Source organism: Monodon monoceros, unplaced genomic scaffold (genome assembly GCF_005190385.1).
Source record: "Monodon monoceros isolate NGI ecotype Baffin Bay Population unplaced genomic scaffold, NGI_Narwhal_1 Super_Scaffold_21, whole genome shotgun sequence".
Classification (NCBI taxonomy): Eukaryota; Metazoa; Chordata; class Mammalia; order Artiodactyla; family Monodontidae; genus Monodon; species Monodon monoceros.
The window spans coordinates 173,027,458-173,041,136 of NW_021703778.1; positions in this window are offsets into that span (position 1 = coordinate 173,027,458).

Sequence of the window (13,679 nt, forward strand, 5' to 3'; positions counted from 1 at the left end):
ATCCTCTTCCATCGTATAGATGGACCACATTTTGTTTATCAATTTATCCACCCGCGGACACTTGGGCTGCTTCCACCTTTTGGCTATTGTGAATAATGCTGCTGTGAACATGGGTGTGTAAATATTGGTGCAAGTCCCCACTTTCAGTTCTTCTGAGCAGTTATGCAGGAGTGGAAATGCTGAGTCATGTGATAATTCTATGTTTAACCTTTTGAGGAAATGCCAAGCTCTTTTCCATAGTGGCTGCACCATTTCACATTCCCTCCAGCAGTGCACAAGGCTTCCAATTTCTCTGCAGCCTTGTCAACGCTTGTTATTTTCTGTTTTTCTGATATCGGCCATCCTAGTGGGTGTGAAGTGGTATCTCATTGTGGTTTTTTTTTTTTTTCATTGTGGTTTTGATTCGCATTTCCCTGATGGCTAACAATGTTGAGCGTCTTTTCATGTGCTTGTTGGCCATTTGTAGATCATCGCTGGAGAAATGTCTATTCAAGTCCTTTGCCCATTTTTGAATTGGGACCTCCAGCCTTTTTTTTTTGCGGTACGCGGGCCTCTCACTGCTGTGGCCTCTCCCATTGCGGAGCACAGGCTCCGGACGCGCAGGCTCAGCGGCCATGGCTCACGGGCCCAGCCGCTTCACGGCATGTGGGATCTTCCTGGACCGGGGCACGAACCCGCGTCCCCTGCATCGGCAGGCGGACTCCCAACCACTGCGCCACCAGGGAAGCCCCCTCCAGCCTTTTTGAGGTCTGTCTTCCTAAGTCACAGAGGGCAGGAACACTGCCAGGCTGGGTCTCAGTGCTCTGGGTTTAAACTGCAGGAGGCCGGGATCCCATCACGCTGAGGGTTGCTGGCGTGGGGGCTCTGAGAAGCTGGGGGTCATTAGGACAGGAATGACCTCTCGGGGGGACAGTGACAGGAGATGCGGTGCTGAATGATGGCAGAGCCTCCCTGGATGCAGGTGCTGGGGGTGCCCAGGACCAGCAGGGGATTCCCCTGATGGACAAGAGTGAGCCATGAGGACCCCAGGGTGCACATGCTGAGCGAGGGTCTTTGAGGAAAGTCTTCCTGGTGGTCTCTATCCTCCCTCCAGGCCTGGGGCTTATGCTCGTCACATTTGTCCTGCCAACTGTTTACTCAGCAAACACTCCTGGGCACCTTGGCTGTGCCAGTGTCCGTGGTGCCCACAGGGGACCAGGCCAACTGGACTCCTGTCCTCACGTAGCCCACAGTTTTGAGCTGCGCTACCCAATTTAGTTGGTACTGGCCACTCCTAACTATTACAATTTAATACAATGAAATAAAATGGGGCTTTTTCTAGTCAAGATGCAGTACCATGGACCAGATCACCATCCCACCTGACATAAGCAAGACGTGGACAAAAATATATAGAAAGTCCATTCTCAAGGTGCAGGACATCGGGTAGTGGAGTATGGTGAGAGGCTGGAAATCATACAACCACCCCAGCTTGCTGCCCTGGAGCTGGAAGGAGGGATGCAGGGGGCTCCCTGGAATGGGGGATGGAGCTGAGAGGGGGACCAAGGAGGTGAGGATGTGAGGCTAGCAAACTGGAGAGGAGAGAGCAGCACAAGAGAGCCCTGGGGTCACAGAGGGTCCCTTTCAGGGTTCAGCTGGTTCCGTTGAGGAATGATCAGCACAGGTGGGTCAGGGAACTACCAGAGGTGGGGAAAGGATTAGGAGTAACAGGCTCAGTGTTCAGGGATAATGCATGTTCCACAGTCAGCCTGGAAAAGCTCAGGACTCCTGGACCTTGGGCAGAGTCCTCCCAAAGGCCTTGCTTCACCAGTGGGGTGACCAGACTTAGAGCACTGCTCCACTTCTGCCTAGAAAGTCCTTCAAGCAATGCCCCAAAGGATCAAATTATTTCCAAGTGACTTAGCTACATCCCAGAAAAAGATCAAGAACCCAGAATCTGACAAGATAAAATTCACAATGTCTGGAATCCAATAAAAAATTCACAGCATCTAAAGAAGCTGCAAAATACAATGCATAATGAGGAGATAAATCACCAAAACCAAACCAGTACTGACACAGATGTTAGGGTTAGCACACAAAAACATTAAAACAGTTATTACAACTGGATTGTTTTTGGATATGTTCAAAAAGTTAAGCAGAGACATGGAAGATGTAAAAAAAATACCACAGTTAAACTTCCAGAGATGAAAACTCCAATGCCTGAAATGAAAAACATAGCCTATATAATTAGTGGCGGATTAGACATTGTGGAAGAAATGATTAGCAAACTTGAGGATGTAGCATTAGAAATGATCTGAATAGAAACACAGAAAAACATTAATTTAAAAATAAACAGAGTATCAATGAGCTTTGGGAAAACTCCAAGTGGCCTAATATGTTTAACTGGAAACAGAAAACATACTGGAAGAAATAATGGCCAAATATTTTCCACATATGATGAGAAGTATAAACTCACATCCAAGAAGCTCAAGGAATCCCCAGCATGAGAAATATGAAAAAAAAAGACAGCAAAGCACATCTAAATCAAACTGCTCAAAACCAGTGATAAAGGCAAAATCTTAAAAGCAGCCAGAAAATAAAAGAGAAGAATCATACTGTGGAACCAAAGTAAAGATGACAACAGGTTTGTGGAAAATGCAGGACAGATGGTAGAACAACATTGTCAAAGTCCTCAAAGGAAAAAAAAAATCTAACAATGTAGACTTCTATACCCAGTAAAAATATCTTTCCAAAACAAATACAAAATAAAGACTTCTGCAAACATACCAAAGCTGAAAGAACTTCTCACCAGAAGACCTGCACTACAAGAAATGTTAAAACGTGTCCTTCAGGCAGAAGGAAGATGATACCAGCTGGGCATTTGGAGCTACATAAAGGAATGGAAAGTACAGCAACTGGCACTTTTATAGGTAAATACATAAGATGTATTCTTATTATTCAAACATATTTAACAGATAATTGTTTAAACATAGATGATAATAATGCAGTGTGGAGTTCATGACATACATACAAGTAAAATGCATGAAAACAGCAGCATAAAGTTTTGGAGGGAGTAAATGAAAATATTCTATTTTAATGTTATTATATTGTACATGAAGTGCTATAATATCGCTTGAAGAGGACTGTGATAAATTAAATGTTTCCTATAAACCTTAAAATAATAAATAAATTACAAATCAAAGAGCCATAGCTAATAAGCCAACAAAAAGATAAAATAAAATTGTAAAAACACATTGAATTAATCCAAATGAAGGCAGAAAAAGAGGAAAAGGAGAAAAACAGATGGGACGAATAAGAGATAAATAACAAGAAAATGGACTTAAACCTACCAATAATACATTAAATGTAAATGGTCTAAATATCCAAAATGAGAGACAGGTGGACAAATTGGGTAGAAAAGCAAGATCCAAATATATGCTATCTATAAGAAACACATTTTAAATATAAAGATACAAATAAGTTAAAAGAATTGGAAAAGACATCCTATGATAACACTAATCAAAAGACCTCTGGAGCGGCTATATTAATACCAGACAAAACATATTTCAGAGCACAGAATATTGCCAGGGATAAAGAAAATTGTTTCATAACGATAAAAGGGTCAATTCATGAAGAGGACATAATAATCCTAAATGTTTATGCACCAAATAACAGAGCTTTAAAATACATGAAACAAAACCTAATAGAACCATGAGGAGAATTAGAGGAAATCCACAATTAAAGCCAGGGTTTTAATACCTCTCTTTGAATAATTGTCACAACAAGTCGACAAAAAATCAGTAAGGCTAGTAAAGACTTCAGATTCAACTGACATCCATGAAACACTCACCCAACAACAGAATGGTCATTCTTTTCAAGCACACATGGAGCATTTACTAAGATAAACCATATTCTGGGCCATAACACAAGTCCAAAAAATATAAAAGTATCCAAGTCATAAAAAGTATGTTATCTGACTACAGTGGAATTAAATTAGAAATGCAAGAGTTCTGGAAAGTCCCTCAGATTTGGAAACTAACACATTTCTTAATAACCCATGGGTCAAAGAAGAAATTGGAAAGTTGGAAAGTATTTTGAACTGAAGCCAAATGAAAATATAGCAAATCCCACAGAAAATGTGTGGACTTAGCTCAGTCACTCCTTAGGGGGACATTTATAGCATCAAATGTCTATAATAGAAAGGAAAAAAGATTTCAAATCAATGACCTCAGAGTCCACCTTCAGAAACTAGAAAAAGGGGAGCAAATGAAAACCAAAGTAAGAAGAAGAAAGGCAGTAATAAAGATCAGAGTGAAAATCAATGAAATAGTAAACAGAAAAATGATAGAGAAAATCAGTAAAACCCAAGCTGGTTCTTTGAGATATCAATAACAACAATAAACCTTTAGATAGGCTGATCAAGAGAAAACGGGAGAAAACAAATTACCAATATCAGGAATGAAAGAAGTGACATCAGAACTGATTCCACTGGTATTAAAAGGACAAGGAGTGTTAGGGACAACTTTATACCAATAAATTCAACTACTGAAAGGAAATGGATAAATTCCTTGGAAGACAAAAATAACCAAAGCAGGATGAGATATATAGCCCGCTAGTCTTATATCTATTAAAGAAATAAAATTTGTACTTAAAAACCTTTCTACAGGACTTCCCTGGTGGTGCAGTGGTTAAGAATCCACCTGTCCATGCAGGGGACACAGGTTCGAGCCCTGGTCCAGGAACATCCCACATGCTGCGGAGCAACTAAGCCCGTGCACCCCAACTACTGAGCCTGCTCTCTAGAGCCCTCAAGCCACAACTACTGACCCTGTGTGCCACAACTACTGAAGCCCGAGTGCCTAGAGCCTGTGTTCTGCAACAAAGAGAAGCCACCACAATGAGAAACCCACACACTGCATTGAAGAGTAGCCCCTGCTCGCCTCAACTAGAGAAAGCCCGCGCAGCAACAAAGACCCAACACAGCCAAAAATTAAAAAAAACAAAAACAAAACCTTTCTACAATGAATACTCCAGACTTGGGTTGCTGATGGATTTTACCGAACGCTAAAGGAAAAAACACCACCAACAACCAATAATGATAAACAGACAATAAATCAGCACAGGAAAGGCTCAACCTTGTTAGTCCTTATGGAAATGCAAGTTCAAACCACAGTGAGGCGCTCCCACACATATCGGAATGGTAACGCTAAAAAGACTGGCCACACCCAGTGTTTGAGAGGCTGTGGAAGGGGCTGGGAGTCTCAGACCTGTTTGTGGGGGGATGTGAAGTGGTACAACCACCTTGGGGAACAGTCTGGCAGCTTCTTAAGCCATTAAACGTACATCTGGACTTCCCTGGTGGTGCAGTGGTTAAGGATCTGCCTGCCAGTGCAGGGGACACGGGTTCGATCCCTGGTCCGGGAAGATGACACATGCTGCGGAGCAACTAAGCCCGCGAGCCACAACTACTGAAGCCCGTGCGCCTAGAGCCCGTGCTCTGCAACAAGAGAAGCCACCGCAATGAAGAGCAACCCCTGCTCGCCACAACTAGATAAAAGCCTGCACGCAGCAACGAAGACCCAATGCAGCCAAAAAGAAAGAAAGAGAGAGAGAGAGAGAGAGAGAGAGAGAGAGAGAGGAGAGAAAGAAAGATAATGTGAAACCCATGTGTTTAAAAAAAAAAACACAAAAATCCCCCCAAAAAACAAACAAAAAAAACGTATACCTGACGTATGATCCAGCCATTCCTCTGCGTGAGAAAGAACCCACGTACACAGAGCTGTGTGTGGCAGCGCAGAGCAGACTTATTTGTAACAGTGCCAAACCGGACACAGCCCAGATGTCCATCAACACCCGAATGGACAAGTAAATTGTGGTATGTCCAAGCGTGGACACTTGTCAGCGAGAAACAGCACACCAGGGATGAATGTCCATATGCCGAGTGAAAGAAGCTGGACAAAAGATAAAATGTAAGTTACGAGTCTGTAAAGAGTATATAGAAAATTCTAGAAAATGCAAACTAGTCCAGAATGACAGACTGTGGATCAGAGCTGCCCAGGCGCTGGGGCCGGGAGCAGAGGGTGAGAGGGCTGGTGATAAAGGGGCACCAAGATGTCATCCGCGCTGGGCCTGGATGCTTGTACCTCTCAAACTGTTTACTATAAAGGCATACAGTTTACTCTGTATCAGCTGTACCGCAATAAAACTACTAACTCAAATAAAATTTTAAAAATCCAGTCCTGCAGTTGGATTGGCCTCCTGTCCAGGGCTCAGAGGCCACAGCGTCCAGTGGCCCTCCCCGGATGGGGCAGGTAAAGAGCATCTTTGCCTTGAGGAGAGTGTCCCTTAGAGGGAATGGTGCACAGGGATGGACCGTGGCCAGTGGTACCATCCGTACCGTGGGTGTGCACCACCCGGGGACAACAAGGAGGAGGGCGGCGAGGTGGCCCTCCGTGGGGGAGGGCCCTTTCCGCATCCCGGTGAGGACAGAGGTGTGGTGGCCCCCATGCAGGGTACTGGTGATGCCAAATTCCAGTGGTGGTGAGGGGCCTAAGGCCAGAGGGGCGGGCGGTGCCCCTGGGGGTAGGGGCACAGATGTTGCGGCCTTGGTCAGTTCGGGTCGGGCGTGGGGTCAGTTTTGAGCCTTTGGGGAAGAGAAGAGGACACGTCGGGGTGGGGGGACAGGTGGACCCACCCCTGCAAGTGTGACACTCGGGGTTACAAGCAGTGGGGGCAGGTGTCAGAGCCTCCCTGTCCCTGGCCCGAGGGGAGCTTCCCTGGGACAGATGAGGGGCCCAGGCAGGTTAAGGCTTTGGGGAGCCCCCCGTTCTGAGCTCCTGCCTCTCCCTCCGTCTTGGGGACCCTGCCACTCAGGGGGAGAGGGACCCCCGGTTGGGACTCCAGGAGCCTAGCTTCCTGCACCCTGCCACTGTCTCCCTGGGGGGCAGGGACCAGTTCCGGGGGCTGGTGCCAGCTCAGGGTGGCACAGCTTAGCCACTCAGCCCTTACGTGGGCACAGTGAGGCTGAGGAACCAGACTGAAGATGGAGGCACACCCCAGCCTTGCAGGGGAGCTGTGCTGGCTGTGGCTGGGGTGATGCTGTCCCCCAGCACGTGGGGCCAGGTGCAAGTGGCAGACCCTTGTGCATGGCTGGGCTGGGGCAGGGGGTGGCCTTCGCTCGTCCTGTGCTCGGTAGGACGGGTGGCCCTCTCCTTGCTTTGTCCCATCTCTCCCTTGGGTGAAATTGAGCAAACCCATAAAACCAAATGACTCTGATTGCAGAGGACGGTCCACGGCCCAGGTACGCGTCGGGACTTGTGAGGCCGAGTTGATAAAAATGTAATAAGTTCCAACAGAAGATATATTTTATGACAGGTATGGCGTGGCCGTGTGTAACTATGCTTACAATTAATTAACTTTTCATGCCGTTCGTTAAGCTCCGTTATTTATGAGGCCAGGCACCACACGATGAGGCAAAGTCATGGGAGGGAAGACCCGATTAAAACCAGAGCGGGCTGTCGGACAACGGGTTCCCCGGGCCGGCTCCCAGCTCTGGTGTCTGCAGGGGCCTCGCTCACGTCTGGGCCCGTGTAGGCTGAGGCCAGGGTCTCGCCATGGAGCAGCTGCAGTTACTCTCGGCTCATTCCTTGTGTGATTGGAAAGAATTGTATTTGTGGTTTGCGCAGAAACTCTGCAACATATTGATTTTTCAATTACACCGGGAAGAAAACGAGAATGAGATGGAGGGAGACGGCCCAGGGCGGGCGGCTGCGGGGTTACACACGGTGACCCCAGGTGGCCGGCTGGACACGGCTTCGGCGGGGGGCCCTGACGGGCCAGGGACCTCAAGCTGGTCAGCACCTCGGCGCCTCTGAGCTACAAGTGCCCTCAGATGTCCGGCTTTTGTTTGACTGGGGAAACCGAGGCCTGGGTGGGGAGAACGACCTCACCTGAGGTCTGAGGCAGGGATGGACCAGGTCCCCCACCCAGGGAGTCCTCGGTCGGAGGGCCGCCACCTGGGAGAGCAGCCCTGTGTTGCCCAGGCATCCTCGGCTCCAGTGAGGGGGTCAGGCTGTGCTCTGCCCTGGTGTGAACATGTGAGGTCAGACAAGCCAGAACCTTCCAGGAGGGGCCTGTGGAGCCCCACGGCAACCGTGCAGCCGGGGTAAGGACGCTGGGGCTTGGCATCCTCTGCAAACTGTTCCCAACATCACCTGCCCTCAGGTGACCATCATCACGGGCCTCTTCTCGCTACTCCCTCTTTATAATTTCAGTCTTGGCCAGAGTACTCCCTCCTCTGTGTCCTCCCAGGGCACCCCCCGTCCTGTCTGCCCCTTCCCAGGTTTGGCTTCTTGTTTCCGATCTGGCCGGCACCACAGGGCCGCTGGGGGGATGGCTAAGGTCTGTGGTGGGGGCAGAGCCAGCTCTCTCTGGGTCCTTGGCCCCAGGCGGGTGAGGACACTCGGGCAGTAGGGGAACATCAAAGTGAGGCTCACGGCTTGAGCCCCTGGCAGCCCTGGCGAAGGGGCAAGGGGAGAGGGGCTCTGGCAGGTGGGTCTTGGGGGTACTGGGCCTGGGCAGGGGTGCTGAGGTCAGAGTCGGGGGGTCACAGTCAGAAGGGTGGCTGCAGGTGTCAGTCACCCTCTCCGCTCTGCCTCCTTCTCCCATCCCCGAGCTTGGGTCCCTGGGCCCTGGGCTTGGGTGGGGATGACAGTGCTGTGATGAGTGAACTGGGTGCTGGCAGCAAATTGAGGGCCCCAGGGCCCCCCAGCTCAGGGGAGGCTGGGCAAATGAGGGCTCTGAGCCACAGGAGCCGAGCTGGGGACAGTGCAGCCCAGGGGGCTTCCTGGAGGGGGAGGCGCCGCAGCTGGACCCGGAAGCAGGGTAGGGCCGGCTCTCCCAGTGCTTCCGCTGCAGCCTGGAACGTAAGGATGAGATTTCGTAGCACCAGACGGCGTGGCTGGGATGGGAGTGGCGGGCGGCGATGGTGTCCGCAAGCTGTTTGCAAACAAACGCCCTGTCGGAGGCTTGGGCACAGTCTATACTGGATTTTAATTGAAAAATCAAATTCTTATTTTCTCCAAAAGCACCCCGCTCATTTCTAAGCCCCCGTACAGCTCTATGGGCAATTGCATTTCCCTGTGTTTTTCTTTTTTAAAGAAGAGGAAACCACACAGAACAGAGCACATAGGACTGGGCTGGCAGCAGCCTCTGTTACCAGGAATCTCTTGGTGTCCCCTGAGGTGAAGGGACACTTCCCTGGGCTCGGAGCTCTCCTGGATCTGACAGGTGCATGGCCTGCGGAGGTGAGGTATCAGGTCGGGGGAGTGGACCGGGAGGCGGCACTTCTGGGACCCGATGGGCCCATCCCAGGTGTTGGACACCTGGCTCCCCAGTGGGGCGGGGCAGCAGGGATCAGGGCTTCCGTAGGGCCTGTCCTGAGACCTGCACCCACCCATCCCCTCAGGGGTCCAGAGTTCCTCACCTCCTGAGTGGGAGATGGGATTCAGGGACCCAGGCCCGGTCTGGCACACAAGTGTGAACACCAGTGTGAATGCGTGTGTGCGTGCGCAGCGTGTGGGTGTGTGTGCACACAGGGCCAGCTGGGAGAGATCACCAGGGGTGGGCACCGCTTCTTGACGACCACCTGTAGCCGCTGGTGGACACTGTCTCGGGGACGGGAAGTGACAGGTGTTTCTCGAGCCGAGGTCACACCGTTTGTTTCTCCAGCTCCTTCTCTGGCCACCATCCAGGGGACTGGATGTGACTCCTTCCCGTGTCCCGGTGGGGTGTGAGGATGCCGGGGGCCTCAAGCCCCAGATGGGGGTCTGCTTGGCAGCACTGTGGGCTCGCCGCTGTTCAGCCCCCATGGGCACCGGCCGTGCTGGGCTCCTGACCCACGGTCCAAGCCTGGGGTCTGGGTGCTGTGACCCTCCTACGGCCCAGGATCCCTGGTCCCTGAAAGGAGGGTGCTGGGTGCCACGTGGCCTTGGGGAATTCTCTGGTAGCTCTGCTTGCTAAGGGTGTCTCTGTGCAGGTCTTTGGAGCCCAGGGTGGGCCGTCGGGAAGCGGAGCTGAATGTGACTGTCCCTGTCTGTGGGGAGGACCCCTCTTTTGGGCCACGAGCACCGGGCAGTGGGAGCCGAGGGGGGTTCCTCTGGCCGTAGGGAGAACCCACAGGCTTGGGATCCTACTTCCTGGCAAGGCCACCACTTCTGAGCGCCCAGCCCCCGTTTCCTGTTTCTGTTTGGGGTTCAGTCTCAGCCCAGAGAGGCTCAGGGGAGTGAGTGTTGGGTGTCTGGTCTCTAGTTGGGGGGGGGGCCCTGGGCAGCTGCGGGGCTGGGTGCAAGCGCCCCGGCTTGTCCATTCCAGAGGGAGTGGGAAGCAAAGGTGGCCAGAGGGACAGGGGCCCTGAGAGACTCAGCCCACACAAGGGAAGGGCAGGGGCCCAGTGAGACTTCACTTCAGGGAGGGACCCTCCTGCTTGGGCCTGAGCCCTGACCCTGGGGGGCTGTGACTCCCACACACCTAGCCTGGCTGTGCGAACAGGGCTAGGTGTGTCCTTGGGGACAGTGGGGCCACCTTCTGGCCCCTGAGCCCGCCCTGGCTGAGCTGGGCCTGGGGAAGGCCGGGGGGCCTGGCTCCAGCTGTGGCAGCCCCTCGTAGACCCCAGCCAGGCCCCCTGTACCCGAAGATGGCCCCAGGCTCCTGCCTGCCCCCGGGGCTGGGCCCCTTCTCGGAGCAGTTCGGGGGGACGAGGCCCAGGTGCTGGTCTTGTCTTTCAAGGAGGCAGGGGGACGTCCCAGGAGGCTGTCCTGGGCCCCTCCTCATCCAGGGCACTTTTCACGCCAGGCCAAGGCCTCGGCCCACTGACCCCCTTCCCCTCCGCCAGGGCTGTGGCCACCGTGGCTCGAAGGGTTTCTCGTGGACTGGCGGCCTCTTCTGACCCAGGAGGAGCCTGGACTCCCGACCACGCCGGTACTTCCTCTTGACCTCCTCCCTCTTCTGGGGCTTTCCAGAAAGGCCTGAGGAAGCCTGAGCCAGCCCCTTCCTCTGCGTCGCGGGAGAGGCTGGTCAGCCACCTGGACTCCCACCCTCCAGCGCCCTCTATGGTGAACGGTGGGAGACGGAGGAACATCCCCCATAAAGGGCAGGACGGGGCATTGGGCCGTCCTCTGGCCCAGGATGTGAGGTCCAGCCCAGCCAAGCAGCAGAGGACGTGGCCTGCACACAAGGGCCACGGGGTGGCCAGGCTGGGGTGTGGGGCTGGGGGAGCCCTATATTGCTGCGTGACTAGCACATTCCCTACAGCCCATCTGTCCACTCCCCTCTTTGGTGCAGAAGGGTAAACTGAGGCCAGAGAGGGCAGGGGTACGCCCAAGGTCACACAGCAGGCGGGAGGCAGCCCCCACTTCTCATGGCGGGCTGGTCCCACCACAGCTCACAGCTGGCGGGGGTGGAGGAGGGCTACCCCTGGCGGGAGGGCGGTGTGTGAGGGCAGAGGTCGGGGTCCACGTCCACCCGGGTGGTGGCGCGTGTCAGCCCAGCTCGTAAATAACCACGCAGGTAAAGGATTTAACTTCCCCTCGTTCCTTCCTGTGTTCTTGCTGCCTCGTAAATCTCTGCTGTTTATGACTCTCTCTTCGGCACTTTTGCGATGGCTGATAATAGCTGAGTAAGTGGCAGAGAGGATGAATTCTGCAGCAGATTTTAAACAAACACGCACGTCGGAGCCATAAATAACTGTAAGCAGAGGCGGGAGTGGGTGCCACCTCGCAGCTACCCTGGGGGCGGGGGACATGCCACCGCCCGAGGGAAGGGCTCTGGGCTCCCCACCCCAAGAGGGGCAGGGTCCGGGGTGGGGGGAGGGGGCTCGTTGCTAGGAGTTCTCAGTCACCAGGAGCAGGGACCCACCTGGGCGAGGGTGCACATGCGTGCGTGTGTGTGCGCACATGTGCAGTGTGTCTCTTCAGGCTCCAGCCCGTCTGAGATGCATGGTCGCTCCCTGGGGCTCTGTGTGCCCTCCTTAGGATGAGTGGCTGCCGGAGCCCTTGTTCAGTGGCTGAGGGGGTGGGGCTGGAGCCCAGCCTGCTCCGCCCCCAGGCCCTGCACCCCAAGGGCACCCTTCTGCTGCCCTTAGCCTGGAGACCCCAGGCCAGCCACCTGCTGCTGCCAAAGGTGTCCCTCGCTCTGATGTCCATGTTCCTACCAGCCAGCTGGGGAGACCAGACCAGGCTGGAGGAGCAGGTCCTACAGAGATCTGGGGCCAGAGTGGGGTCGGGGGGGTGTCCACGTGAGGGGGTGGTGGAGGCTGGGCCGGAGGACTGTGGGAGCCCCTTGGTCAGGCTTGTGGCCGGGGGACAGGGGGGTGAGGCTAGATCCCAGAGCAGAGCTGCTCTCTGCCCTGGATGCGGGGCGGGTAGGGGCTCCTCTCCCCTAAGAACATCCTCTCCTCAAACAATGAAGAATGAGGGGCACACGCACACCTGCATTTACACGTGTGCACGCATGCACGCACACCCAAACATAAAGTCCCCCGAACGGCAGTCATTGGTTTGTCTGACGTCTGCTGGACCCTCAACACAGTCCGGGACCTTGGCGCCCACCGGGCACCAGTGACCCATGTGCCCACCGTTGTTTATTTTCTGCTAAAACTTGCTCTGCCCTCAATGGTGCTGGAGCATCTCCTCATAAAAAAGCCATAAATGTAATTGATATTCTCAGCATTTCGAGAAAAAATACGAGTATTAAAGATATACAGTACACCCCATAAAATCCTCTCGTATTTCTTCTTTATGGTGGGTTCTAAAATTGGCAGAATAAATTCCCTAAGACCCATTACGCTTAACACAGAGTGTGTTTTGGAGGCGGGGGGCTGGGGGCTGGGGAGGCTCATCTGATGGCTGTGAGCTTCTCACCAGTACCGTCTCAGTCCCCGCTTGGACATGGGCCGTTTTCCTAGAAACCTGGTTAAACTGGGAAAGGTGATTGCCTTGTTACAGTCTCTGACCACAGCCGAATGCCGGGCACGTTTCATCTCAGTGCTGTGGGGGTTTCTGTCTTCCTCCAAGAAAATAAAATGCCTTACGATGTACCCCCATGCTGATTTGCCCACATTTGTGATTCCATGGGGACCGACTCTCCTTGGGTGGGAGGGTTGGTTTCCGTCAGCTGTCCCGAAGCTCTGTACTGCCTCCTTTTGGCCAAGTCAATGAACTGCCTGCCTCAGTTTCCCTGCTGGTCCCTATGGGTTTAACTCAGAGGGGCGGTCACAACCTGCGACGTAAATGCATGCTTTACTGCTACACTATCTTCCTCCTTTTTTTTTTGTTTTTTACATCTTTGTTGGAGTGTAATTGCTTTACAATGGTGTGTTAGTTTCTGCTGTATAACAAAGTGAATCAGCTATACGTATACATATGTCCCCATATCCCCTCCCTCTTGCGTCTCCCTCCCACCCTCCCTATCCCGCCCCTCTAGGTGGTCACAAAGCGCCGAGCTGATCTCCCTGTGCCGTGCGTCTGCTGCATCTTCCTCCTTCACGAGACTAAAGCTCCAAAGAACAGGGACCACATTTTGCTTTATACTTTTTAAAAAAGTTTTTATTGAAGTAGAGCTGATTTACAATGTTGCGTTAGTTTCAGGTGTACAGCAAAGTGAATCAGTTATACATATACATATATCCACTCTTTTTTAGATTCTTT